Raw genomic sequence first — 26,989 nt, forward strand, 5'->3', positions numbered from 1 at the left:
ATTAATATAGGGTAGCTGAGTGTTTCATTTACAGAGCGTCTTAATAAGAATTCAATTATCTTAGGTCTAACTTGTATTTCTGGTTTCCTCATGTCTTGACTGCTGTCCAGGGTGCTGATCCCTGACTGTGTTGACTGGGTATCTGTACTGTGATCTCTAACATTCTGGGTCTCATATAAATAGTTTGTTTGATGTGATCAAATTATTTGCACCATGTGCCAAGTTACCAAATGTACCGAACCTTGATGTACATTATCCTGATTGCTGAGCCTTAGAGACACAAAGCTCCTTCCATTTACTTTAGATTTCCCATGTAAAAAGAGTCATTTATGTCATTCACTGTCTTTTTTCCCTCTAGTTCAGAGAGTTTTTGCCTGTCAAATGGGGCAGCATGTTTTCTTGGTTAATATTTTGCGTGCAGTTCTTTCATTTAAGCGATGTTACAGTTGTATTGGAAATTGTTTCTTGCAAAGGGATTTGATGTTTGTTTTTCCTGGATGTTTTTCTGGCAACATTTTACAACCCCAAAAAGGAAAAAAATCTGTTTAACACAAATTTCTAAGGGTTTGCTGTGCTCTATCTCCAAAAATTTGGTGTTTTGGCGAAAATGGCAAAGCTTTATGATAACTGAAACAATACAATACAGTTTTAGGAAGGAACTAAGAAAATAGTTACTACAAGAAGTAGTTATTTACTTAACTAAGAAGTGCTCTGCATTTCACAATTCTGCATGACTTTCGCCCTCTACCTGGACCTTCACTCATAACTCCACTAAAGAATGATAAGACAGTTAGAAATACTAACCCACCAAATTATATGAAGATTTCAAGAAATGTCAGGCGGATGTAAATATGACTAAAAAGACAATGGCTCTTAAACTGTTCATCCTGCAAGAATGGACATTTTTAAAGCAGATCCGGATTTACAATATGATGTGAAATGTATTGTTCTTGGAAACCTAAACAATGCATAAACAGAATACCAATGTCCTATTACCAATTTTTAGGCAATACCTCTCAAAGACTGAGCTCTTTGTCATACCTGCCAGTCATTCTATGCAACCACAGATCAATATCCAGCTTGGTACAACTAAACTCATGGCCACAAAGTCTGCCCTGAACCAAGGTGTCATGATTAATGAACGTCCAGCATTTAAGGTTCAAGTAGCTTCGATTGCCCGGATATGTTGATTTGCCCTTTACAACATCAGGAAGATCAGACCTTACCTGTCAGAACATGCTACACAGCTCCTTGTACTGGCTCTTGTGATATCACGCATTTATTATTGCGACTCACTAATGTCATTTTGCTAATTCCACTGGCTCCCAGTTACTGCTCGCATTAAATTCAAAACTCTGCTGCTCACTTACATAACAGTAAAAAAAACAAAAAACGGCTCCTCCTTACCTAAACTCTCTCATCCAGGTCTACACTCCCTCCCGCCCACTACGCTCTGCCAATGAAAGGCGTCTGATCTAACCTTCACAACAGGGCCCTAAGTCGCTAGCTAGAGTGTATTCCTCTGTCGCCCTCTGATGGTGGGACGAACTACCAAACTCCCTTCGATGTGCACCTTTAAGAAAAAGCTAAAGACCAACTCTTTCATGAACACCTACGCACTTAGTGATGATGATGATATTGATGATGACGATATCTAGGATGGTTTTGATGCTAATTAGAACTCTCTAGAACAACTGTCGACGTTGTTGTTGATGAGAATATTTTAACTTTAATTATATATGTATAAGAAAAGTGCTCTTCCTCTGTGCACTGCCTGTCAGCACCTCTGTGTCCGATCGGACTTAAAGCTGTTAGTTTGCACTTACTGACATTGATTCCTCCTTTCTAGATCATTGCTTGTGTTGTACTTCCTCTCTGATGTGCATTGCTTTGGATACAAGCGTCTGCTGAATGAAGTGTAGAATTGTAGAATAAACTGTACATAACTGTTAGAAAGACTGTGTTCTCAGCACTGATGCACAGAGTCCCAAACATATAATGTGGCTTATAACACATTAACATCAAACTGTCAGCATTAAGGGTATTTGCTCATGTTTAGCTGTTGTGTTCTATTTACTTACACATTAGCCACTTGTCTGAACGGCTCCCAGTCCTTTCCAAATAGTGTCTGTCTCAAAATGAGTCACCCCTTTCCGCCCTCTCTGTCCCGTCTCGGCACATAATTAAACAATTGATGTGTGTTGACAAACAGAGGATGATGTGGTTGACTGTGTCTGCTCTGTCAGACACAGTCAACCACATAGAGGTGAGCGAAACTAAGAGAGAAGAGGCACGTCTTTCCACTCATTGTTTGTCTGACGTTTTAATTAAAAAAACATGCAGAGAAAATCAGGAAAAGTGTGAAACTAAATAGTGTCACAACTGGTATCAAAAGAAAGCAATTTATTTAAAGTAGACCACAAGGATTCAAGTCTTGTCATACGTGTTCTCCTCGAGATAGAGCCTGCCACAACTTCCCGTTAACTTGTTCAAGCTGCTGTTGGAGGATTTGGACTGACATACCTGACAGCTCGGGAGAGAACAGATTGTAAAACTTGAAGTTTGAAGGATTAGGTCTTGAAGTTTTTGGTCAGCGTAGAGAAAAAGCTTCAGGAAAAATGAACTGTTCCATATTGTCTGTTTCCGGCCCTTCTCTTCTTGTTAGGATCAGCAGCTAATGAGCTGATTTCATCCAATGCAAGCCAGCTGAGTGAATTTGATGCTCTGCTAATCATATGAAAAATGATAGTAGCTCACAAAAAAAAATAAGACTATGAAATCTACAACTCGACAGACGGTTTTATCCAAAGCGATGAACATCAAAGAGTAAGTATAAAACAAGCAAGGATTTAGAAAGGAGAAAACAACGTCACTAAGTGCAAACAAATAGCTTTTTAGTCCGATCAGCATCGTTATCAAAACCATCATCAATATGGTCATCGGTATCATCATTGTCATCATCATCATCAATATCATTAGGGGTGTTCATGAAAAGCCGGGTCTTACGCTTTTTCTTAAAGGTGCAGATCAAATGGAGTTTGGTAGTTCTTTCCACCACCAGGAGGCGACAGAGCAGAAGAGTCTAGCTAGCGACTTAGGGCCTTGTTGTGAAGGCTGGATTAGACGCCTTTCATTGGCAGAGCGTAGTGGGCAGGAGGGAGTGTGGACCTGGATGGTAGAGTTTAGATAAGGAGGAGCCGTTTTTGTTTTTGTCACTGTTTCGTAAGAGAGCAGCAGAGTTTTTAATTTGATGCGAGCAGTAACTGGGAGCTAGTGAAGTCTAGAACCTCATTTTCCTACAGTGGTGTTTTTTTTTATACATATGATTATTTTTTGAAATAGAGTGCCTCCAACATGATCTTCAAATAGTAGCAATGGTTTTTCACATCATGGCTCAACAGAGCTGGGAGCTATTGTCCTTTCTGAATGAAGTCCTCATAGAAAAGTTGTACTAGGAAGAAGGAAACACTCTGAGAAACGTGCTGAAAACCTCTACTTAGTGTGACTCGAGTTGTCAGGCTGAACTCGCTTTGCAGGCTTTGCTCCATTAGTCTATTGTAAAAGATGTGGGTAGGACTTATTATGAGTTCTCCGAGGAAAAGAGGCCATCACAAACCCCTGCTGACATGCCAAGCTATTTTTATTTCCCTCCCTGATCGCGCTGCTGTTCGGCTCAGCGTGAGCTTTACAATCTGCAGTCAGAGAAGCGTGAAAAAAAAGAATTATTACCACAAAAATTGAGTGAAGAGTGAAGAGGACAGTTAGGAATTGGGAAAGAAAAAAAAATGTGTGATGGGACGTCAATTAGAAATAAGTTGAAATTTGAGGGGAAGAAAATTGAGGCATGGGATGACAGTGTTTCTGAAGTCAGAAATAACAAGTGATTAAATGAGAAACTGAGAAGAAATTAGGAGCCGTCAAATGACAGCTCCATTTGAAATGGCTCTCATGTCATTATTGTTTGAGTTTTTATTATTTTACTCTCCAAACTAAACTATTAAAGCTGATGCTTCGCTTTTCCCTGAAAAATGAGACAAGGTTCCAGACTGAAGCAGAAGTCGTGATTTTTCAGCGACTCAGAGGGAGGGAGGCGTTTGTGCCCAGCAGGGTGAGCTGTCCCCGGGGTAAACCTCATCCTTCAAAACTCTGCCACAGACATGGCTGAGAGGGAGAGGCTGATGGGCAGAGGAGGTCTCCAGCTACAAAAGAGTGATGGGTGATGTCAGGAGGGCGCAGTCAAGCACAGGCAGCCCCTGGCTCTGCTGGGACATCCAATTCCCCGTGTGTCAGTGGCAAAGATGTGCCTTGCATATCATCTGAAGAGATCGCCGCTCGCTCTGTGCTGAGGCTCCAGAGGAACATCACTGACATGACAAAGAATTCATTCAAAATACTTTGCAAAATAATACTTTTCTGCCTACACAATGCCTCCAAACGTACTCTTAAAGGCTGAGAGAAACAGTGCTGTCAAGACGTATGTTTCCATCTGAGTAAACAGACCACCCCTTTTCCATTTGGGAGTTAAACGTGGTACAGGTTCAAGGACAACACAGGAAAAAAGTACACCATTTCAATAGCTGTGTTTGTAGGATTTTTTTCTGTAAAAAAAAAAAAAAAAAAGAATGCAGGCTTTCTTTATCTAGACGTAGACGAAATAAGAAAGCAATTTTCAAATAGTAGCCACAAAACCCTTAAAAGATACTACAAATGGACAAATCCATTTTCAGTGATTATGATTGAACCATTATTCCTCTGCCTTGAGGTCAAAACAACAGAGTTAGAACCATAGTTTGGAGAGGTTCAAATGCATCTACACAGTTTTCAACATGCATTCTCTTTTAAGTCCCTTCTAAAGACATATTTTATATATTTTAGCACTTGAGTCCTCTGGTCCTGAATAGACGGTTCTTTCAGATTCCAGTTATTGCTTTCATTATCTCTCCTATTTAATCTAACGTATTTTATTTTGTGTTTTTTGTACATGTTGTAATCCCCTGTAAACTGTTTTTTTGATACATTGTACAGCACTTTGGTCAGCTGCTGCTGTTTTTAAATGTGCTTTATAAATAAATATGACTTGACTTGACTTGACTTCTTTTTAAAAACTGTGCAGGCTCGTTACCAACCTTAAGAATGACTCATACGAAGTATATTTTGACCTGACCCTCACATCAGGTGAGGTAAAAAGGTGTCATTTTCAGAGCTTTCAAAACTATTACAGCTGACTGCGTCAAAAAAAAAATATATATATATGATTCTTAAGCCTTAGATTTGAGAGTTTGGTTATCTTTAAGTATTTGAACAATGTGGAAAGGGTTTTGTAAGATGGTACTTTTAAATAAAATATGATGGTACTTAAAATAAGTCTAAAAAATGTTTTGACTGTTTGAAACTGATTTGGTTTATCATACCCCACAATATATATTTATATACATGGGGTGGATACAAGACAGGTTATAGACGGTCTGATACTGTGCTGGCAATGTGTTTTAAGTGTAAATTGTAACTGACTAAATCTAAAAAAACGTGTGCTGAATCATCAAATCCACTCTTCTTTTCTCTTTTTCTCTTTCTATTGCTGCAGACGTTTGGTGCAAGGCACTTTTTTTCAGTGGCTTTGAGAATGAGTTTGTTTGTTTGCCTGAAGCACCTGAAGAAGGCCCTTGCCTGAAATGTCTGCATCAATAGAAAGAAAAAAAGAGAGAGAAACAAAGATTGGATTTGGTCTGCTGTCCTGAAGTACTTTGGACAAATTGTAACTGATGTCCAATTGTCCATTATCCATCCGTCTAAAAATATTTTTTCTGTTCGCACTGCACACTGTGGACATTTATACTGTAACATATTTTCAGTGTATCTCAATCATGCACATAACTTCACAACTCCTCCATTATATATTTAGTGTTTTTCATATTCTATCATATATGATAGCCATTGTTGCTCTACTTCTATGCAAATAGTTTTTCACTAAAAGTCTCATTTGTTGTATGTGTAAATCTTCCTGGCAATGAAATTGATTTTGATTGTTTCTACTGCTTATACCGTTAAGGGGTCGCCTTAGGCTCGAGCAAATTTCAGGTGTAAGTGGCATGTTTCTTATTTTCGTAAAGACTCTAGGTGACTAACATGTATGTCTCTGTTTTTGTTTCAAAGTTTTACTGCTAAGCTCCTGATGGATTGTTTCAGTATTTATAAATCAATAAATGCAAAAAAACAACATCCTCTGTCCTCTGTCATCTTCTTCGCCCCTTTTTAAAGTTCAAGGAAACATTGAATTAAAAAGCACACCTAAGAATTTGACACAGACAAAAAGTGACCAGCTGAGGTGGGCAGCACCAATCACGGCAATTTGGTCTCGGGCTCTGGGTCCGCACCGCACAACTATCAATGTTACCCTGACTATCAGCATTCAAACTCCTCGTTAGTGATGTGCAGTTTGTGAACGATTCGTTCAAAACGAACGAATCATCTGGGTGAACGAACTGAACTGAATCACTTACTGAAAAGAGTCGTTCATTTCTCAACTTCAGTTGCGCTCTCCTCTCTCCCGTCTCGTGTCTCTCTCTCTAGACCGTAAGAGTCACTCAAAGCCCGCCCTCCCTCCTCTCCTCAGTCAGTACAGTGTGTGTGTGTGTGTGTGTGTGTGTGTGTGTGTGTGTGTGTGTGTGTGTGTGTGACTGAGGCTGGTGACTCGCAGTCTCGCTCGTTCACGTTCAGTCAGTGTTTCGTTCACTGAACGTACTGAGAGGAAGAGAGTGACTCGGAGGCGGAGCCCCGACGTGAATCACGTTCACTGAATGAACTGAGAGGAGGGGCGGAGCTCTCGTTCAGTGAACGAACTGAACATGTACTGAACAGAACGGTCGGGGAAAATAAATGTGATTGTTTTACAGCTTTCAGTTTACAAACTGTAACTTTATCCAACTAAATTCTCAGCTCATTGGTTTATTATTCACCACCGGCTATTCTCAGTACGATCGCGAGCAGAACTAAACGTTCGGCCGTGTTTCAGCTTATTAAATTCTGATTCACAGACAGAGCTGCGGAGAAGTAATGAACGATTCGGTGAACAAATCTTTTGAACGAATCACTTTACTGAACTGATTCTACTGATTCAGTACACTACTGAAAAAGAACTGCTTGTCCCATCACTACTCCTCCTGGTGAAAACAGATCGTACTAGGAGCTGCACAGCTGTACAGAAACAGCATGCTGTTGACTTTGCTGAACGCAATGGAAATCCTCACAGAGTGTCTTTTAAACTGGTCTATAAAAGTTTGGTACGTTTGAAGGAAAGTATTGAACTCAATGAAACCAGGAGATGAAAAGAACAATGTTTCAGTAACATGGCAACCTGTATTCAGACAAGATATAATAATCAACCAAATATTACATGAAACACAAACAGACCTGGTGTAGAATTGTGTTGTTGTGCTTTTCAAAGAACTTAAAGTAATGTTAATTATTCTACTTCATCCCGAACTTCAACTTTCTCATCCTGACATAGAAGTGCATCATTATCGTATTTGGACGGCCAAATGTTAAATAAGATATCTCCTGGAATAGAAGTCCTGTTTCTGGGTCAACCTTCCCGAAAAGGTTCATACTGCGCCAAGGTTACCTGATTTATTATTTATTTACCTATACTGAGTTTTTTAGCTTTCCTGTCCAAACAAACCCTGGCACTGACAGACTAGAATTTTAAAGTCATAGAGATACCCATCTGGTGCACCTGTGAGCGGCGGATTGATCCTTTAAGTCAACGTGGCAGGTTGTGCCTGGGGAAACCAAAAGGAAAAAAAAGAAAGAAACACAAACTGATATACATCCTGATCCCTAGAGGCAGACACAGCGCAAACCAAAGTGGCAGTCAGACAATGTTCATCTCTCCGTTGAAAGTCAAAGCCTCATTTAAGAGAAGGTTTCCGATTGGTTAATGATTTTTTGTTAAAAAAAAAAAACATGAAACAAAACACACATTCATCCGAAAACCGTGGACGCTGTGAGATTGTCGACTCACTGCAATTAGAGAGCAGAAGGTGGCTGGAGGGAGAAAGGTCTGCATGCAGAGTATTGGCAATGCACCCAGAAGCTCTCCCTCCCCCCCCCCACACACACACACACACACACACACACACACACACACACACACACAAAATATGTTCCTTTTAGTGCCCTGGATATGATGAAAACCACAGATGACTCCTGTGCCCGGACGATTGCTTCAAGTCTTCCTTTTCAAGCTGGGAAACAAATGCTGCTGGGGTCACTGTATCATGAAGGTCATGCAACGCCCCATTCATTTCCCTACAGTTATAGTGACCCTGTCTGCTAAAGAACAGCCCCCACAAACTATAAGAACAAGCGACTTTTGCTTGCTTTTGTGTCCATGAAGAAGTCTGGCTGAGGTACTAGAGCGTCAGTCTTTTGTGAGAAGCCTCCCGAACCTTTTAAGTCCAGGGAGCTGCAAAAATCTACTGTTAAATAGAAATAACAAAGTGATGTTATTCTTCTTTAATTATATTCAAACCATATGCAATCAGACTCAGAAATGATAAATGTATTGTATTATTCAGACTGAATTAGAATCTGAATAAGTGCCTCTGGATGATTTATTCAATTGTGCTACTTGATGCATGATGCTCCTTATTTTTTCTAAAGAAGAAAATGCTTTGGATGCTGAATGAACGACCGCGAGCCTGAATGCAACGGCTCAGCAGATGATTATGGTACAAATCAATGTTCCATGTTTATTGATTGTACATGTGCCCCACCTCTAATTGTAATCACATTCATTTGAGCTAGCAGAGGTACTGAGGTACTCTGGTATTGACAGAATTATCTTGGAGTACATGTTGCATTTGGCCAAGCCGTTAAGAAATACTGGCTCAGGATTGCTGCTGCAAAAGCTTTGGATGTCATTTCTTTCTTCTTCTTGTAAAGAAATGCTGAAAAGTTCCACCATCAAAACTTTATGATTCAAATCAATCAGATTAATTCCTGTATTCCATAAGCAGATGCTTGCAGTGAAAATTAAAAATAATTTCACCCATTTATCAGATTCCACTCGGCGTTTGGGCTTTTTTTTTTTTTTTTTTGTTTTTTGACAGCACAATATGTTAAGTCTTTGAATCCTAGTATATTTAGGATGGTTTTGATGCTAATCAGAACTCTCAAGAACAGCTGTCAATGTTTTTGTTGACTTCTGTGCACTGCCTTTTTAGCACCTGACTTAAAGCTGTTTGTTTGCACTTACTGACGGTATTTCCTCGTCTCTTGATCCTTGCTTGTTTTGTTCTTACTCTCTGTACGTCGCTTTGGACAAAAGCCTTTTCATTGTAGAATCGTAGTTTCAAAGAGTAGAAGTCAGTGGATTTCAGCAAAACAAAAAGGAGAAAATAGTCTGTATCTTACATGGTGTACTCAAGTAAAGGTCCATGAGGTTTAATCTAATACAGCCAAGTTGATATTATTTTACAAATTGTTCTTTTCTTTGCTTAAAAAGACAAATAACTCAATATAAACTAAGAAAACTGAAACCTATTCTTCCAGTGCAATCATTGCCAAAAAAAACGAATTAAAAAAAGTTACCAGAACCTCAAGCTCAGTCGTACCAATGTCATGAATTGTAATTTTGAAATTGATTTTCTCACAGGAGATACAATCTTGTCTGTTAGGTGCATAAACATTTCAAGATTGCATGTCAAGACATACAGTATGTGCAAGTAATGCAATTAAAAAAAAAAAAAAATACACCCCTCCACTTCTGCCATACTTGGCACCTTCCACTTGGTATACCATCTCAAATGCCTTTCTGGGCAACACACTCTGGTTTAGGGACACAGGAGGACTTGTTTCTTTGTGCTTCCTGATAGTGTATTGCCTGCCTCACACTAACTGTCACACACAGCCTGTGCCTTGACTAATAGCTGAATCCCGTTCCTACAGTTTCAGGTCTGAGCGCTGTTCTGCTTGGTCCTGGTTGCCAGCTTGATTTTTTTGGAACCATAATTAAACAAATGGACGACAGGGTTGATATGTATTTTAAAATCCCAGGTGGGCTTCTGACTTCACCATCCCCCTTACCCATTCCCTCAGACTTACCTCTGGTTTTTGCAGTCCAGGATTGTAGTAGGTCTCTGGGCCCCTGCATGCTGATTCAAAGGTGTCAACCAGCTCCACTGCCTTCTCAGGGTTGCACTGTAGGTCTTTAAAGTCAAAGTCAAAGTCAAAGTCAAAGTCAACTTTATTGTCAATTTCAAAATATGCCAGACATACAGTGGAATCGAAATTGCGTTTGTCTCCGACCCGCGGTGCAATACAACCAAAATGAGGTAAAAAGATAAAGTAAAATAGATAAAATAAAATGAGGTAAAAATAAGATAAATAATATTTACAGTAATAAATTCTAAATTGTGCAAAATGGTAAATAAAATAAATAAAATACAATTTTAAGAAAAAGTAAACTTGTGCAATATGTGCAGTGTGCATTAAACTGATTGTACTTTTGAGATGTTAGCTTCAGAGTTATTAGTCCAGAGTTCTGTAAACTTGTGCAATGTGCAGTAAATAATTTTACCTCTGGGTACTGAGGTACATTTTTTCTGTTACTAGTCTCAACTGGCTTTAAATGTCCCTTTCGGTAACCAATAAGTGACATCACTGAGACTACGTCCATAAAGTATGTTCCTTGAATGAAGAGTGGTATTGATATTAAAAATGATGTTGCAGTCAGAGCAATTTTAGCAGGCAATGCTTCTGTTTACCTGTAAATGTAAATAAAAAATTGCTCTCATGGCGATCCGTCTACCGGGATAGAGATTTTAAAATACATATCAACCCTGTCGTCCATTTCTTTAATTATGGTTCCAAAAAAAACAAGCTGGTGACGCCCAACATGCTGAGTGCAAGGCTCGGTAAATGTCAGTGTAAGGTTCAGAAACATAATTTAAAACCAAATACCTCCTTAAAGGTGGATATGCAGTGCATTCCCAAATTGACTACTCTTCTGATTTGACAGAACACACAGCTCTCGGGACTGTGGTACTTCTGCTATAAACTGTACAACGTTCTACAGTATGTAATTATAGATATGGATTTTCAATTATTGTACAGCAAAAAGGCATATCACAAGATTTTCTGTTCAGCTGTGCACAGCCGCGGGCCCGGAGCTCCGCAGCTTCATCCAGAGACAGTAATGCCTCTTTGGTTGTTAACCATTGGATTAATAACGTCTCCTCCCCGGGAAGTACTTCCCTCTGCTGATTATTGCGGCTGTTTGTACAAGACAGAAAAAATGGGGAGGGGATGGGAGAAACAGAGGCTATAAAGGAAAGCAGATGTGAAGGGAATGGGTCAGCGAGGAATATTGTCCATCTGTTTTTATTTGCACTTTGGCCAGACACCGAAAACTGTTTGCTTCAGGTATTGCTTCCTGTTCTCTCTGATGTATCTGACGCAATACCACTTTCAGTAAAAAAAGTGTCTTGAAATATGATAGACAAAGCTGAGTTTTATGTCTCTTCTTTATCTGTCTGAGTCAAAACCCTCAAGGATCGTACACCTTTCTTTTCTGTTTACATCTGATTGCACTCATTCAAGCATTTACCACACCATTTCTAGATTACTGCATCCCGCTGTATTATAGTATTAGTCATGCTTCTCTGCTCCAGTGGAGGCTGTCCAGAATACTGCAGCAAGGAATTCATCTGGATCCAATAAATAGGTCATAATACACAGTCAGAACTGGCACTGCTTCTGCGACACTTATAGAACTGACAAATGCTGTACACAAATCACAGTTTCGTTTTTTATCTCTGAAAGCCCTCATCCATTACCCTGATCCACCTGGACTATTGATCAGACTCTTATCTGTCCCACAGTTACAGTCAAAGGATGATTCAGCCCCCAGGTTATGAAAGCGTCTTCTATTCTTGGCCCTGGAAACAGTAGATTTGAGCATTCACTGTTTACACTGCACACTGTGTGTAATTTTAGGGCCAGCTTTTTCTGTGCCCACAAAATCAGTTTCAAATTGCTTCTCTTTGGCGCTTACTGTTGCTAGGTTACAAAAGTTGAATTCCTCTTCCTTCAGTAGTGCTCGTTAGGTCTATTTCAAAATGCTCCGTGTGCTTAACATTTTCCTTTAACGAATTTAACAAATTATCACCAGGAAAACATGAAAACAATGTGAAAGAGTCATGGCCTGTCATCAGCAGCGGCAGCTCTAGATCTGAAAACCTAAAAAAAACGAGAATTTGTTTCTCCTCCGCTATTGTTGTTGAAAAAGCTGATATCAGAAGTCCCGTCCTTTCTTGATTTGATTGGTCAGCGAGGGAACAGTGACATTGAGAAGCACGACTGTGTTCCTAGAGATTGACTATTTCAACTGAGGGCGCATAAAACTACTGTGATTGGATTTTAAGCACAGAGGAGAAAATCCCGAACTGTGTTGTTTTGTATGGGAAATGGCTGCATCCAGCGCAAAAAAACCCACCTTTGATTGACACAGGCAATTATGCCTAAGACATTTTCCCTCTCAACTTTGATGATGCACATACCTGCACAACCGTACAGTCTGTCCCTTTCACCTGCATTGCAATGTGATTTCATTTATTATTAGCTTATATTGCTCTTTGAACTTTTTAAAATATGTTTGTTTTTTGCCACCTAGAGTACTGCTGTTCAATAGCGTTTCCTTCTTTGTTCTACTTCAGTATTCATCGTTTTGCAAAAAAACAACAACACGTCAGATTCCTTGTTTGTACCTATAACTTGATTCTGATGATTAGAAACATGTAAAAGTATCGCCCTAGCAACATGGCTGCTTTTCCGACATTCAACATAATCTGTAATCTAATACACAGATTTATGTTGTGCAGGTCTATAACTAGGCTTCATGGTGTCATTACCAATTCATGATGTCGGCAGCATCATTTGATATTCATCTGCCGCTTTGTCTGCAAAGACATGTTTATATTTAATGCTGAGAAGAAAGCAATATACATATATGAAGTGAAGATGGAGTCAACATAAAGTGTACACGAGTGAATGCACTGTCTTCATTTGTACCACTGCACATACATCACATTACACGACAAACAAACATTTAGACATCCTGTCTTTAAATAGAACTCCTATCCGGGGTATTCAGCAGGATTAGTGATGACTCTGCAGTTAACAGATCAGGATGTTATTAAGGTATTAGATAATTCAATAACATTTAAAACTCACAGAGTTTGACTGAGCCTTGATGTCTCCCCCCCCCCCCCCCCCTTAACATTTGCATGTATAATTTCTCCCTTTCTCTGTTTTCACCATTCAGTGCACCCATCCTCAGCACAGGAGCTTCCTCTCCTCTTCTCTCAAGTTTCTAAATATATCCCCCTCTCTACAGCTGTTGCTGTCAGGAATGACCTGAAAACAGCCCAAATAAAAAAAAAAGGGCGGTTTGACACGTGGTATATGTAACAGGCTTTCTCTACCAAATCTGTCTCTGTGTTTGCCAACAAAGCAACCGCAGCAAATTGATCTGGGAATGAGAAAGTCAGGCGGACAGCATCTGTGGCCGGGGTATTAAAGCAGTCTATCACTGAGATTCATCCTTCATTCATCTGCTGCCCTGTGACATTTGAGTGTGCAAACAGTAATTGTAGAGCAGAGTGATTCTAACCATTTTATTTCTAAATATGGAAATCCTTAAAATACCTTTTTACACATTAAAAAAACGATTTCTTTTCTTTTTGATTTCTTTGAAAGTGTTAAATAAATATTGTTAAATAAGATTACATTCTCTTTTATGTCAATGTACAGTCATCTTTTTTTAATCTATATTAGGTTTTTTGTTTCAGTTAGTGACATTTTAAAACACGTTTAAACAAACGTTTAAAGGAAGAAATGAACAAACTACATCAAACATACCCTGCAAATATTTCATCATCAACTGGGGGCTGAAATTGCAGGTGAATGAGGCAATCAAGGTTCGACTCCAAAAAATGAATCTCCAATCGACTGCCTCAAGCACCTTGTGTGTGTGTATGTGTGTGTGTGTGTGTGTGTGTGTGTGTGTGTGTGTGTGTGTGTGTGTGTAATGTGTGTGAGTACCTGCATGAGCCGAAGTGCATGTTGAAGTACAGTAGCTGTATGCATAGTGTTACTACACAGTGCTACCGGTTGTGCGTACAGCTGTGCACACTGCCGGAGGGCATACACAAGCCTTGCATTTCAAGGACTCCACACCTCCGGTTTGCTATACCCAGACAGGGTTGAGTCACACTTTGACTCTAACAAGAAATCCAGGGCAGGGAGAGGAGAGGTGTATTCTGGGTACTAAATAATCTGAAGAGTGGGGGGGAAATATATTGCTTCCGTGTGTTTTGCAGGCCAGGACCTCTGCTGTACGAAAACATCTGTGATTGACAAGAGGTCAAGGATATGTGAATACATGAGAGCTGAGGATGTCATGCAACAGCGTGTTGTGTATTGTAGAACAATCTTTTTTCTCAGGCTGCTGTTATAATCACTTAATATGAACTATTAATCACATACGTAGGAATGAATGATTTATTTTTATTTTGGTCATTTCTTGAAACAAAATTGTCAAAACATTTGTGTAAATATTCCACTCACTGCAACATCTTTTGCACCTTCCTGCATTTTCAATCGCTGCTTTATTTTAACCGTTTCTCAACCATCACTTGCATATTATTTTGGTACAGAAGAGGGCTAAAACAGCATCTTTGAAACATTAACACTTAGGCTACCTATCAACCACAAGAGAGTTGTTTGCCAGAGTTGTTGACTAGCCAGTAAACCTGGTGGAATAATAAGCAGCTAGCCAGTCAGATATTTCCCTCAGGAGTTTGTTGAGAATCAGTTCTAATAGGAAAGTGAATATTGGACTTGCGTATATTTGTCAAGTGGATACAAACAGGACTCCAACTGAATGCTAATGCTGTGCAGTATGTGCCATCTGTGTTATCTTGAGAGTTTTCCCTCATAATGTACCAAAGTGGTCATATGTGTGGGGTGTATAACCTGAGCTGCTGCCTTAATAAAAATCACTACTTGAAGGTTGAATTACTGGATTCCAGATGCTGCCATGTTCATTCATACAGATGACATGAAAGTGTATGCTGACTTCTTGTTGATTAGAAATGCTAAACATGTAAACTGTTAAGATCAGACTGGTGCTAATTCAATGCACTGCATTGTCGTATAGCACATTAAAAATTTGAATCCATGACAGCATTAATGTATTAAAAAAAAACAATCTTACAACACAAGTTCTTATACTTTGATTTGTTTATAGTTACGTTTGGGTTGTGGATAGCAGGTAGGTTTAAAAGATTCAAGGGGACTACAAGAGGTCATTGAATATAAGTAAAGAGGTCAAGGATATGTCAAGGATATGTGAATACATGCTTAGCTACAATTTACATTTTGTTGACAATAAATTTGTTATGTGGGGGTCATTCCTATGTTCCCTCATTTCTATTGAATTCCCCCCCATCAAAAATTTGACCTTATGTTACATTCTCATTCGGATGTTCCCTCAGGCTTACATTCCCCCAGCATCAGGCTTGGCCCTTCCATAATGCACATAATGTGTTATTGCACCATCTTATATATATATATATATATGTATATATATATATATATATATATATGTATATATATATATATATATATATGTATATATATATATATATATATATATATATGTATAACATAGGGTTGAGGGAACATAGGGCTGAGGGAACATAGGGTTGAGGGAACATAGGGTTGAGGGAACATAGAGCTGAGGGAACATAGGGCTGAGGGAACATAGGGTTGAGGGAACATAGGGTTGAGGGAACATAGGGCTGAGGGAACATAGGGTTGAGGGAACATAGGGCTGAGGGTACATAGGGCTGAGGGTACATAGGGCTGAGGGAACATAGGGCTGAGGGAACATAGGGCTGAGGGAACATAGGGCTGAGGGAATATAGAGTTGAGGGAACATAGGGCTGAGGGAACATAGGGTTGAGGGAACATAGGGCTGAGGGAACATAGAGCTGAGGGAACATAGAGCTGAGGGAACATAGGGTTGAGGGAACATAGGGCTGAGGGAATATAGAGTTGAGGGAACATAGGGCTCAGGGTACATAGGCTTGAGGGTACATCTAGACACGCTCCTGTTATGTGTGTGCAGTTGCATTTTTCATTTGCACTGCATTGCCGTATCGCATAGATTTCTTATGATTATAAAATACATTTTGGTCAGTTGATGGTTGCATCTTTTTGATTATAGTTAGGCCTATATGATTTCATTGTTTGGGCAGAGGAATGTTTATAGATTTAAACATGGGATGCAGCACTCTTAACTTTGAGAATGGAATTTAGATGATCACTTAACTTTAAGCTTGACAATACAGATAAAAAGAAAGGGTAGTGAATCACAAAAACACAATTGTCCAAATGTCACCAATGTCTTATCCTAATGTTTGCTGTAGAGTGAATGTAGATGTAAAAATGCTTCATATTTTCCCCACTTAGGGCATGCGAACAACTGATAAAGAACCGACCGTGTTTATGCTCAAGTCATGACAAGAAAGCATTTCAAACCAGAGCTCAACCATTATCACTGTGTGGGCTGTTAGTCAGGCAGCTCAATGAGTCTCTAGCGACATAAAGTGCAAGAAAATTGGTGTTCATCCTGCATCTCGGACCACCTTCGAGGCACAGAGTGCAACATTCATGATTTAACCAAGCAGGAGGCTGCTATCTTAAAACTAACTGACCACTTCTTTTTTGTTGAAATTGAGACGTAATTCACCAAAACAAAATAAGTAAGGTTAAAGTTGAGATAAAAATGTAATGATTTCAGACTAAAAGCTCTCGTGTGCCATCAGGGTTATATCTTGCGCACCATTTCACCTAGTTGCCCACAGCGCTCCGAGCACCATGAGGAGCATATGCTCAGCAGATGTGTTCATGCCTCTCGAGCTTTAACATCGTTTGCTCTCTTCGGTTTATCTAAGGTGGCATATATTCGCTCATGACAGATCTGCACCTACCGTACAAGGGCACCAGTTTCCTCCTGAGGGTCGTTCTCGTGGCAGGTTGAGTCTGGAAATGTGATGTATCATCGCAGAATCATCTAAAGCACGGTGTCATCAGGCATGCTGCTTTTGAGGGCAAGTTGGAGATTATAAAAAAAGAAAGAAGCAAGCAGCTGTGTGAAGATAAATAGGACAACTGAAGAGAGGCAAAATGCTCACATCTAGTAAGAAAAAATAAAAAGCAGTTTTTTTAAGTGTATGTTCTCTAAATGCATGGCTTCTTAGTCCACAGCTATACTTCTTCAGCTGGATGCTTATTGAGCAATTATCAAACAAGAATATTGATTTCTGTCTTTGCAGAAACAATCTAATTAGGAATGAAACTCCAATAAGCCTATTGGTTGCTGTCTGTGTTCATAAACTTGTAGTTGTTTAAGTTGTAATTAGTCTTCTGTAGAGTGTATAAAATATGTGACTTTGACAGTGAATAAGATGGTTTGTTTTTCAAAAAGCATTGGTTCCAATTTAATTTCTAAACCCATTCCTCTTAGTCCAAAACTCTGAATCTTGGGCCTATACCCCTGAATATTTATGTTTGGGAAGACATGAAACTATAGTGGTTGAACTCAACTTAATTAATGCCCAATGTCTCTCTTTTGGAAAAACATGTAATTCCCCCACATCAGCATTTGGCTTAAAGAACTGTCATCATGTCTTGCAATGGAAAAAAATATTTTATTTATTCATTTACCCTGGTTTAGATTAAAAAAAGAAAAATGATTGGTCAATTGATCATAGCCCTATTCAGACTTCCCTTTCAAGGTGCAATATTTATGACATTTCACCTTTAATATGAATGTTGCAGAGGCTAAATGGGCGGGGGGTGTGGTGTGATATTTTTGGAGGTAGTAACAGAGCCGTGATCAGCAGAGCCAGCAGCCACAGCGCTGTGTGTGCGTGTGCAGGTCTGACTGTGTGTACACAGTATGTTGAGCTCCCACTGTGCCGCACTCTCTCGTGCTTCCGCAACGCTATAACACAATGTGAACTCAGACTGGGACACCAAAAAAATTGAAATTTCCAACTTAGCCTTGCTGTTAGGGGTAGAATACAAAGGTGAAACATCAGTCTTACAGAAATATTTCCAGGTTAAATACATCATTTGGTTTGTTTACAATCTGTCTGACACATCAACACCATCCCTCATCTGAGATCCTAGTCTTCAGCAGGTATTGCATTCAGTTTCACCATCATTTCTCCCCGTCATGATACCATATACTAAGAAAAAGCAGTTTAAAGTGTTTTTGCTTTAGCAATGACTCGTTTGTTTTACCGCCCTGATCGACAAAAGAAAACAAAGAAACTGTCATTTTAGTTGTTTTGATTGCGCTGACTTGCATCCTTTTCAGATTAACAGAACTTCAACACTCTGCTTACTGAAAAACACATTTAGTTGCCATTTTTTATGCAGCGTTTTATGGCCTTGAGGTTTTGTTATTTGTACTTGCTCAATTTATTACCATCTTTATATATTTTTATTGGCAGTTGACTCTTTAATTGGCATCCTGTCAAGGTTTACTCTATTTTATAAAGATCTTACATGGGTTCTGTATAATCAACTTGTAAAGCACTTTGGATTGCATTGATTTGTTCGACAGGTTCAATATAAATTAGGGTTGATTGCTTTATCGATTCATTGTCCTCATGAGACAGAATATATTTTAAATGTCAATGAAGACAAGGTACAGATACGCTGAATTAGACACAGACTGTATATTACACTTGCCTTTAATCTCATCTATAACCAGTGTCAACTTAGACAGTCCAGTAAGCAATGAGAAAGACTCCCTGAAATCAGACTGTAACATCCTGCCAAGGTATATAAGTAATAAAGAACCACTCTGAGCTCCTTGATTTCCCTTTAGCTCTTAACAGACATTTCAACTGTGCTGCAGATTTCACCATGAGAGCAAATTAATGAGGGATGCTAAAATTAATGGACAGGAAAGCGAGTTTAGGAGCTCTCTGGAGTATGTAAACTGGGGTTGTGGGAAGAAAATATCATAATATTCCCTTGAAAATGGTTGTTATCCATCCAGAAATACTCATCTCTTTACACCATTTCACTTGGCAGAGAGCTCGAGTAGTAAATGTGTTGAATAAGATATCTCCTAAAAAAAACTCCCAAGGAGTGAGCAGGAAGTTCTCATCAACAGATGTAAGCTGCTTAGTGGGAACCAGTGTTGATATTTCAAATCAAGTGGAGAAATTAGATATTAAAAGCTCCTGTGAGGAACTTTGTTTTTTTGTTGGTTTTGGCGCCCCCTGTGGACAAAGTAGCACATATTATTAGTTTTCCTATTTTATCCTGTACGTGTAAGTAGTGTTTTTCAACAACAAAAAATATCATCCTGATTTCTTTAAACAGTCAAATGTATAACTTTTAGTAGATATTTGCTGTGGAAAGTGCAAAGAAAAGCTGGTCTGTAACTTACTTTGTCTGGCACCTACCCAGCTGTTTAAGACATTTAAAATAACTATTACTAAACAGTCAATCTTCATGCTGATGGTCTTGTTTGCTTTTGATGGCCATAAAGAGGCATCAGTTTGAATTTCGCGTGGTTCCATAGGTAACTAAAAACTCCTCACAGTAGCTTTAATGTCATATTTTGGCTGCTAATGTTTCCAATAGTGGTGACGAATTACACATTTCCCCCAAGATTTGTGATATTGGTGCTCTTGTGGAGAAATAGGCCTAACCTTATTCAATTAATGTCTTTTTTTAAACCATTAAACCAGCAGGCTTATAAAACAGTATATGGACTTGTGGATGTGGCCAATAAATACATTTTATGTTCCAATTTGTTTTTTTATTAAGGGTTGTAATCTGGAACAGCCTCAAGGCCTAAGAAGAAGCCGATACGTTGAATAAAATATCAGTCCTTTTTATAGTGGATATTGAATGCAAATCAAACACACAGGGCAGACACTTCTTGTGCCAGCTCGTTCTCCAGAACTGACACAGTGAAGAAGAGCATATGTTGCAAGATGGAATTGCAGACATGTCAGGGGACGTTCCCTTTTTGAGCAAAATTGACATACACGCCTTGCAACAGCTTTGATGCAAAAACGAGGCTAAAATATACATGCCAGGCTGCATGAGTGTGCAGATAAATCCCCACAACGAGGGTTTGTCTCAGCGAGGATTCATGAGAATACTCTCTCTCTCCTTTCCCCGTATGTAGATGAGGGGAAAAAAACAAACAGTCTGATCAAAAATAGATTAAATGGAAGACTAGGACTTACATAACAAAGAATCTGCATCAAATAATATTTTCAAACGTACATCACTGGCTTTCTTTCACCGCTCAGTCACTGCAGTCCTAGAGCGCTGATTTACAGCCGGATGTCTGGGAAAACAAACGTATGCTTGGTAGTCTGGAGTTTGATCAGGATTTATGCCTATGGCCGGACATATATAAACACCGTTCACGGCCCAGAATACTCTCTGTCATGATGTGCGTCTAATATTGCACAAGGAATCCAAAGCCGATATTTGCAAGTCTTATCTACTAAATCAAAAAAGGTCACACAGTGTCAGATATTTCCACGTCGTTCCTCTATTCCCAGACCGTCTCCGAGCTTCATTTTTAGCTCATGACTGCTCATACTTGTTTTGCTAATCTCATTTGGGCTCTGCAGGCCAGCCGAGGGGAGAATTTGAGCAACGGCAGCAAAGCGAGAGAACCACAGCTGACCACAGTGACGTAAGCTGCGCTGACCGGGCCGACTCACACTGCAAGCATGTATACACACTCGCACGCACACACACACATACACACACACATCCTCTCACTCACCTACACTCACACACACCACAGGGGGAATTAACCATCAATGGCTCCTCAGTGTGGATGTGTGTGGATGTGTGTGAGCCAGCAAGACTGAGTAACCTACGCCCGCCGGTTGCAGCTGTAGCTCAGAGCATTTAAGGGACAGGCTGTCACGTCTAGTTTTCCGCCTTTTCATTTAAGAATAAGCATAAAAGCTGTGAGATTTAATGCTTTAATATATTCAATGATGAGTTTAAAATATATATTAATATCATTTTTCACAGATCCTATTAAATTTCTGATGATTCATGTTCATTTTTCAGGCTCAGAAATGTGTCAGGAGCATGCAACATGCAATATTTCAAGCTTCCAGCAACAATGCATTGACAGATGCCAACTAATCCTGTGTGCTAGAATGAGCTTATGTTACAATATGATTTAAAGTTGGGATTTGAATTCAATCCAACCATAAAAATGTCGTAACCCAGGAGGATAAGTGTTCCAGTTTGGGAATTACGGAGAACATTTTATATTTAAAACTATCATTTCAAACCAGCTCTGCCCGTTAAGCCTATCGTGGAGCTCTGGATCTCGAACTACCTAATGACCTGGTTGCTATGCCTCTCTCACACTGACCTGCTGACAGCTTCAATTAAGCTGCTCATATCGCTTCTGGCAAAGCTCAGCTCAGCTCCCCGAACCCCAACTACCCCCCCCCCCCCCACCCCCCATCTCCTGCCATTTTTACCGGCAATCAAATAACAACATGGACAACCTGTGAAGAAAAGGCGAACAAAACGATCTCGTGATTTGCACATGAATAGTTTTGATTGCTACCGCTCCACTCTCATTCATCCCTGCGCTGGGAAGCGTCAGAGCTGAATCACCTGATTGAATCATCCGGGCTGCTCTGGATGCACAGTCAAATGCCATCACAAATCATCCACAAAGGTGACGTGCTGAGGGGTCAAAGACAATACGTGCTCGCCGGGACATGGAAATGCTTTCCATATCTACTGTTCCTTTATAGGCAGCAGTGACACTGTCATGTTTACATGCCATTCTTCACACAATTTGCTCATTTCAGAGAGCTTTTTCACACACATTACAGGGTATCCCGCTAAGCAGCAGATCAGAAATGGCTACACACAACTCAGTCTATTACTGATGCCAGTCGGAAAGCTTAAAATGCAGTTTCAGGTTTCAGCAAGTACATCTCAATGTGCCTGTCTCATACAATAATTTATTAGCGATCTCAGAAATAAACTTGTTTCATCTTCTCCATATCCTCGCCTACACAGCAATAAATTCTTTTGAATTCTTTAAATTCTCTGGATTTAGGTAAATTATCATGACTAGAGAGTCAGAGTGACTAGAGCAAGCCGCAACAGTGTTGTGTGAAGGGAGGATGACATGTTAGTCAAAGCTTGCAAAATGTTAGCATCAGTCTTTAACCATCTCATATTTAAAGGCTGAGTTTTGTTAAAATGTAGACAAAGATCATTGAAACCATTTCAACACTGATTAAAGCAGTTTAATGGCAAAAGCAGTGTGTCTGCTGGATCCTACTATCAGACGCTCATAAATGAGCTGACGCTAACGTTGGCTTTGCTCAGCTAGCACTTGCACAACTCACTTGGCAGAGCCATCCAATGTAGCAAATAAAAAACCCATTTATGCATCCATGCAATTCTAATATCAGATTTTTTGTATTCCACTGCTGTAGGCGAGGTACTTGATAATGGCAGTCTATCAGAACGGTCTATTAAAAGTGAAACAATGATATTGGAACATCGAACAAACATTCACCGAGGACAAGGACAAAAGCAAGAAGAGCAAGGTACTGACGGCAGATTTTCATCTCAGACTTTGTTTTGTTGGAATGAACGCTTTCTGCCTGCACACTCTTCAAGAATATTCTCGTTCAGCAGCTTTTGTTCAGTAGTTTTAGGACACAGTTCTGTCGGCTCAGGTCAGTGAACAGTGCGCAGAGAGATGCAAATATCTTTCTTCTCTCTCATGCAGTCATTCAGGGTCACATTATGAGGAGGATACGAATAAAAATGAGAGAGAGGGAGAGAGATACATGTGGAGGGAGGGGGATTTGCTGTACTTTCTTCAAGGCGCTTGTGAGCCATATGTTCAGCCCTGGGACACAACAAAACAACCAGAGAGGCTCAGCCAGAGCCCAGAGCCCCAGAGACACACTGACACAGAGACACATGGGAAGCAGGCTGCAAAATGTGTGCAGAGGTCAGACCTGTGGAGGAAAAGTGCCATTATTAGCAAACTGTCCAGCAATAAGGAGACAATTTGGGATTTAATTGAAAGCGTTGGTGAAAAAGTGAGTGTGTTCAGTTTGAATATTGCTCAAACAAAGGACTATTGATGAACTGTCCAATGATATCAGTTCCCATTTCACAGTGAGTTGACAGAGACTTATAAATGACATAGTAAAAAGACAATCCAGTTTTGGCTTTCAGAGGCTTTTAGATAGTAAAATGAGAGGACTGATGCCACTCATGCTGAGAGGCACAACAAGTAGAAAAGGGGAATAGCCAAGGAGCAGGTCATAATAACCCTTAAAATGTATTGAATTAATTTTTAAAGCTTTCATTTTTTTTAAATAAATAGATATGATGTACTGTTAGAGAGATTTAGAGGTGTTTCTAGTTGCATTTTAGTTTTACCATCACACACAATTAGGCTATACTTGTCTTTGAGCTGTGCTCAACTTACCAGCCGCTCTCTCTCGCTTTAATACAGGCTGTTTAGAGACCGACATAAACTAGTTGGATGGCCAGCTTTTTCCCATTGTTTCTATTTTTTTCTGTTCCAAACTGGCCAAACATTAGCTGTAGCTGCATCATTAGATTCCATGCATAAACAGTTTGGAATAAGGCAACATGATTCCCTCTTTATTTTTACGTTTCTGCCCAGCCGAGCTAACCAGCTGCCAGCCAAAGCTCCATGTTTAAAAAATAAGACATATTCAGATAAGAATCATTTTTAAGGATAATTAAAGCTCCTTGAGGAACTTTTGGTTCCTTTGTGATTTTGGCATTGTCATTCTTTGGGGTTAGGGTTATCTAACGATCTTGTCCTGCACATGCGTAGGTAATATTTCCTGACAAAAATGTCATCCTGCTTTCTTTAAAGTCAGTCCTATCACTGTCATCTTTGTTGTGGTGCAAAGGTCATTTCAGCAGTGCGCTGTAACAGCCGTTGTCTGCCACCTACCCTGCAACAATGGTTACAAGCTTTAAAAAGCACCATTTAAATCATCAAGGTTGTTACTTGTGGTCTAGTTTGCTTCTTTAGCTAACATAGAGGAATCTATATTGACTTCAGTTTGCTTTTAAGAGTTTTAAAGGTGCTGGTATTTGACTCTTGTTGCCACCAGACGCATCAAGGCTTGCTCTTCACCCCAAATTCTCATCTTTTTACCAATCATACCAGTCATAGCTTGATTGTTTTAAATACATACACTAGAGTTGTATCAATCTCTGACTCTATACTCTGAGTCATTGAGTACATAGGCCTATTTTCCCAAAATGGCAGTATGTTTCTTACATCACAAATAGAGTAATCAAATAGAGTTGCAGCCGCGCTGCAGCATTTATCAGTTTTAAATTTAAAAAGTATGCCGAGCACATCCAGAAGATTCAGAGGTAAAGAGAAAAACAGAGAGTGAGCAGTGAAGCAAAGGAACAATCCCCCGAGATCTCAGTAAGAAAGAAAGAGGTGGATGATGGAGAAAGCACAGGCAGAGAGAGACGGAGGGAGAGAGAGAGAGAGAGAGAGAGAGAGGGAGTTTGCCTCCAAGCCTCGGCACAGAGGAGGATCAAAGGTTTGTGCTCTGCATCACAATGGACATCCGGTCACCAATACTGATGAGCCCAGTGTGTGATGCTCCATTCACACGCCGTATATCTTATGTGTAAACAAGTGGTCATTGCATGGAAATCAATGGGTGACTTTACTCCAATCTGACTGCACATTCATCTGCAATGATGACACTCTGAGAAATCAGAATTCAAAGTGAGGACTGTAAAAGATTAACTTCTTTATCTGAAGTTTCACTTCAGTGTCACACTCCCTAATCACTGTTTTTCTGTCTTATTTTTCTAGTATATGCCTTGTAAGCGGCATTTGCTGTAACAAACTGGCAACACAAATAAATTCCGTCCCCGCTCTTCTGCAGGTTTTTTTTTTTTTTTTGTCCGTTGCATATACGAGCCAATTTTTTAAATGCAAAAACCCTGGGCTGTGAAAGCTGTTTACTCTGCATTGTATACATGCAGCTGTGTTTTCCTTGACAGTTTCTGTGCCACTTAATGCAAACCGACATCCAGTTTAAGCTGCTGCACACAGAGCACAGCATGAAATGATCACTAAATGTTGCCAGACTAACCACTGTATAATCTGGTAAACATGCCGTCGAATCAAAAACCAGCCGTGGGGTTGTTACCAGAACCATGCTGTTTGGGCCGGTTTAGGTCAGAAGAACTGTATTTTACTTCAACAGCAAATATTGTCCAATAGGCTTCCAGTATCATACAGCTTGTAAGAAGGTTACTTTTATAGGAATGCATATTGGTAGATTGTTCAGCATTATTTTGTGTTTGATTTCAGGAATGCAAATTGGAGCACATCTCTCTCAAAAATACATAAATTATGTAACATTATGTTTCATGTTTCTGGCAACACTACAGTGTGCTCAGCGTTATTTGATTTTATTTCCTACACTTTAACACGGCGTGCTTCACACAGCATGATGATCAGAGGATTTGTCCCAGATTACGGACGGTCATTACTGTAATACACTGTTTATGTGTGACCTAATGTAGATCACTTTATGACTGTGGTAGTGTTGTGCAGCGTAAGCTATCCGATCATGCCCGGGATATAAAAAAAAAAAAAAAATCTGCCGTAGCAACATGCTCTACAAAGACATATCCTCCTCAGTTATGAATCTTTCATGTGGAATATAAACATAAATCCAATGTTAGCTGTCAAAACAGCCGTGTTATAGTACTTGAGAGAGAATGCATTTACTATTTTTGTTCAGTGATGTGTTTCTGATTTCCTTCCTCAGCTGCCTATCAGGTGTGATTAAAAAACGAGGGGATCTTTTTTTCAGATGAAGAGGAATTCATGTTCTATTAATTGTGGATTACAAAGGCATACATATTTAATAATAATTGGAGACAGAAAGGCCATGTCAATATCAAGCTGTAAATAAAACAACTCATTGCATCCGCAAATTAAAAAACAGACGAACAATAAATTAATCTGACAAATGCAGTCACTCATGGAAATGCACCGGTGTGTATTTGCAAGGGACATAAAGTGTCTACATCCACGTTTTTAATTTAGCAATCATCTTGACAAATGTGACGTTTTCCCAAAATAGCTGGAGTCATGAAGATTTCCATATTACCTCTCATTAGTGTGTGTTTTGCTATCACAGATGGCTGTAAATACTCTGATGAAACACTTGTGACATCCAGTGGGATTCTGTCCCTTAAACTTGAGAGCCTATTAATTGTCTGCAATTATCCTCGGCAAGTGTAGCATCTGTCAGAAGTAATTCTTCACTTCCCCCACGGATAGAAATGCCATAGTGGTAAAGGTTGACTGCGACATTCACTATTTATTGCACAGTAGGGCTTGTACAGTCCAATTTTGCCATCACAGGTCGAAAAGAAAAAAAAAACAAACACAGATCTGCTTTACCAAAAAACCTCTCCATACCCCAAATCTCATGTGTATGATGAGCAACATTTGAGTTTTGTTTGAGACAGTAGCTTGCATACAGGAAATCTATGAAGACAGTGCCTTGTATTGGTTTTACTCATGAAAAAAGAAACTAAAATAATGCGACATTTGTAAACTAGCTTACTTCGTGTTGAAAGTGTGCTGTTCTGCAACAAAAGGGAATAATCCATAGTCCCTCGGTGCATTCAAAAAATTTTAAGTTTAGTGCAAATTTGAAGAAAAAAATCAAAATTACAGAAACAAAAAACCCAACAAACTATGGAAATAATAAGGCAACAATTATAAATATATCAAAAAATAGTCGTTAGAGAACTATCTTTGTTACAAAAAAGG

General features: G+C 39.5%; 1 protein-coding gene across 1 annotated transcript in view; it reads right to left on the minus strand.

Moving 5' to 3' along the window:
* The window catches only part of LOC132978827 (carbohydrate sulfotransferase 1-like), a 45,261-nt gene that overhangs the window by 14,806 nt on the left and 3,466 nt on the right, over positions 1–26,989 (minus strand). The gene's annotated exons all lie outside the window — the stretch shown is intronic.

The sequence above is a fragment of the Labrus mixtus genome, chromosome 1, assembly GCF_963584025.1.
Source record: "Labrus mixtus chromosome 1, fLabMix1.1, whole genome shotgun sequence".
Classification (NCBI taxonomy): domain Eukaryota; kingdom Metazoa; phylum Chordata; class Actinopteri; order Labriformes; family Labridae; genus Labrus; species Labrus mixtus.